Below are 3,729 nucleotides of genomic sequence, written 5' to 3' on the forward strand. Positions count from 1 at the left end.
ACAATTTTGCGATAAAACAACGGGTCAGTTGCCAACTGCTCTAGAGCCCAATCGGTGAAAGAACGACGCATACAATGGTCTCGTGAGTCTATTCATGATGATTTGTCAGAGTATACTGAAACAAATAAAAAAAAAATTTTGATTACAATTTAATTTTTTGTGTTACTTTTTACAATTTAAAGTTCTATCTAGCTTAAAAAAAACACCTTATATATATAATTTGGAAATCTAAGTAACAGACAATAAATATTGTTTTAAATATTCTTATATTAAATTTTTAACTGAAATTTAATATGTTAGAAGTTACAAGTTACAAAAGCCACATACATATTTGTCTTTCAGTGTGACCGTAGTTTAGGTTAAGTAGTGTTGGGTTACAGTGTATGTTTGTGACACATGTCTACTCGTTTAGCTAACTGTTCCAACTGTCACATGTTACTGATACCTCGTTTGTTTGTTCTGAAACTGGGCCCAACTAGCAAACAGGTGTAGTTGGGAGAGTACTGTTTCACGAAATAATATATTGCTTATGATATTTAGAACAAAAAGAAAGTTGAAACGAAGTATGTACTACCTAAACTATGCATACCCATGCTAATTAGACAGTGATTAACGTTAAATAAAACAGTTTAGTTTTTGGTAAAAATGAAATATGAATGTAAATTTATTTTTGTTTAGTTTATATTTTATATTATATTTTTTACATTTGAATAAATTCATTAATCTTGCATTCGACCTTAATTTCTTTCTAACTTCATGTAAGTTTTTTCTAGTTTATAAACCAATACATTTATTCGTAATAAAAACAACTAAAACCAATTTTCAGTTCTACTAAAAATAATGTATTTATTAAACGCCTGATTTATAAATAAATGAGAGAAGGATACCTCTGTCAATCACAAACCCGTACTATAAATAAAGCATTTAATGAATAGATTGAAAAATTTCAGGATTTCTAGGGACGTATCCCAAGTAAAAATATTAATGATGATTGGAACGCAATCCTTAAAATTATTTCGCAGAAAATGAAAGTAGCGATTTTAAACAATATATTATGGCTAACTAATGTTGTAAGTTGCGCGACTATCTAGAAAGTGTTAAAATACTAATCCAGTATTGATCTTATAATTGAAGACATGAAAGTGTTAGATGACACAGGAACGTAGGAATATGCTAGATTACAAACATATGAATCTGAGCAAAATTGAATTTTATGTTGTTTTTTTTTCAGGAACTTTAACGATTTATAATACCTATAATACTATATATGAATATCTTAAATTGTATGAAATTAGTGAAAGGACAATTTAGCAGTAACAGTACGAAAACTGGGCGAATTATTGAGTCTTTCTCTTCACCTTTTTCGAAAATTTTGATATCAATAAAACATTTTTGACTAACGAATCATATATATATATCAAATATCACTCATAATTAGATAATGCTATCAAAACTTCGGTGGTGAGTATAAAATAAATTTAAAAAAATATTTTGAAAAGTGCCACTTCCCTTTAGTCCCTTACTATATATTCCACAATATTATCATCAAAACACTTTTTAGTTTTCAGCTAGTGAAAAAACATTAGGAACCTATTTATCCTTTATTTACTTATTGAATTCATTCATTATTTAACAGCCTTTTTAGCATATTTTAAACACTACTTATTTATTCACCTACTTATCTAACCAATACTTGTTTGTGGTTCTAAATATTTTTCCATATAACGATGACTTACCTGTAAGTAATTTTTTAATATGTAAGTGACGAAATATTTTTATAGAATATAGCGAGACATATATTTTACGTATTTACGTAATTTTATAAGGATAATATGTACCTTATTAAAAAGTATTCAATTATTCAAGCAATATTTTGTGAGATGGTGCAATGATGCGATCCCTATAAGTTATACATCGACTAACATTTAGTTCTCAACTAAAAACAAGTATTTAACCAATTAAAAATCATTTAAAAAATAGTTAAAATAATTATAAAACAGTGCAAATACTGGATGTAAAATTATCTTCTTAAAACTTATATTATTTATATACCAAATATCACATCATTAACATTTTTTACTACAATATTTCCATTATAATAAATAATATTTTGTATGTAGGGAATATAAAGATTATAAACAAATATTTTAAAAACAACGGAAATTTATTGTATGTTGGAGCCGAAAATTACATTTTGTGCTTTGATGAAGAGAGTGTCCTATTAGTAGTAGGGGTAGCTAGAGTAAGCGGAGTATCCTGGGTAAGAGGCGGAGTAGGCGAGAGGAGCGTTGTATCCGGTGTAGGAGTATGGGTAGCCTCCGTAGAAGACCTGCTTCTTAACCCTCTGGGCCTCTTCTGGGAAGGCGGCGACGCAAGCGATGGCCAAAGCCACGAAGAACTGCAAATATAAAATGAATAATTAAATAGAAAGAAATAGGGAGAAGTATATTAAAGTACTAAGGAAAAAACGAATATGTTTTTTAAAGTAAAGTTACAATACAAGAAAACCTGAAGGATTTTTTAATCACTAAAGTTTTAAAAGTTAACAAACTCATACTTACAAGGAATTTGATGGAAACCATTGTTGTAAGATATCTGTTATACTTGTCCAGTAGAACTGATGCTTCTCTGGTAGGCCCGCCTCCTATATATACTGACCGACCAGTGCCAAGGTTGAGGACACGCCTCTGGGTTTTGTGTTTGTTTTGGGACAGGTTCATTAATATTCTCATCAGGAGAAAAAAGTTGGATTTTCACCAAAAGAAAAAAAGAAGAGCATTCCAATGTATTGACAGCTCTTGATCGTAACGGAATTAAAGGCAGTATTATGTTTGTGCTAAAGGTTGATATTTGGCTATAGTTTGTTTTAGTCGAAAAGTTCTAGTCCCTTGTCAAAAATTAAAGAAATTTCTACTGTTTTCACTCACACAGATTTTCTAATTACTTAAGCGTCTGAGACAATATAATAATTCTTTGCTGTATTATCACTAATACAGATCCGATAAAGATTTATTTTAATTTTTTTTTTTTTTTAGTGAGTGAATTTACTTGTTGTATATATTTTTATACAGTACAAATAACAATAAATAAACTCTAAAATAAAAAAAATTATTATGAGGTGTATATAGTTGATCGTAGATTACTGATCGGAGAAGATGGTCGGGGGTGCGGTCAGCAAACTGTTGTCTTTGCTGACCGCACCCCCCAACCATGTTCTCCAATCAAAATATTTAATTGTATCTTCATTGACCATTTTGTTACACTTTAAACAAGCGTGTAGGATGTTCCTGATGATGTATAGATTTCGTTTACATTTAAAAGTGAAATACAAGGGCTAAAAAAGGTTTCCATTGAAAACAAAAAAAATTATTTAAAAAATAGGTAAAAACGTACATAGAATAAGTACAATATAAGTAAATTACAATTCAAAATAGCTTATATTTGTCCGATTTAAACATTTTATTTTGTTTATAATCTTAAAATTCTTTCTTGAGACTAGCAATTTTTTACTAAATAATTCAAAAACACTATCCAAATTATAGTCTCAAAACATTTATTTCATTTACACGTCCAACGTTTCGGCCAATTCGGCCATCTTCAGGGACAATCTACTTAATTTACTATGAGACATATCATTTAACCATTTTAAAAACTTCATACAGGCTATTCTGCCCAGGTCAAAAATTTATATCTAATAAGTCAAAAATACATTAAAAATCACAGTCAAAT

General features: G+C 29.1%; 1 long non-coding RNA gene across 1 annotated transcript; it reads right to left on the minus strand.

Annotated features, from left to right (window-relative positions):
- Window positions 1-2,145: 2,145 nt before the first annotated feature.
- On the minus strand, window positions 2,146-2,672 carry LOC106682617 (uncharacterized). The gene is made up of 2 exons (XR_001343458.2): window positions 2,562-2,672; window positions 2,146-2,398 (listed from the first exon to the last, which is right to left on the minus strand). It is a non-coding gene; the product is annotated as an uncharacterized lncRNA (long non-coding RNA).
- Window positions 2,673-3,729: the final 1,057 nt, after the last annotated feature.

This window comes from Halyomorpha halys, unplaced genomic scaffold, assembly GCF_000696795.3.
Source record: "Halyomorpha halys isolate HHAL.00 unplaced genomic scaffold, Hhal_1.1 Scaffold432.1, whole genome shotgun sequence".
In the NCBI taxonomy this organism is placed as follows: Eukaryota; Metazoa; Arthropoda; class Insecta; order Hemiptera; family Pentatomidae; genus Halyomorpha; species Halyomorpha halys.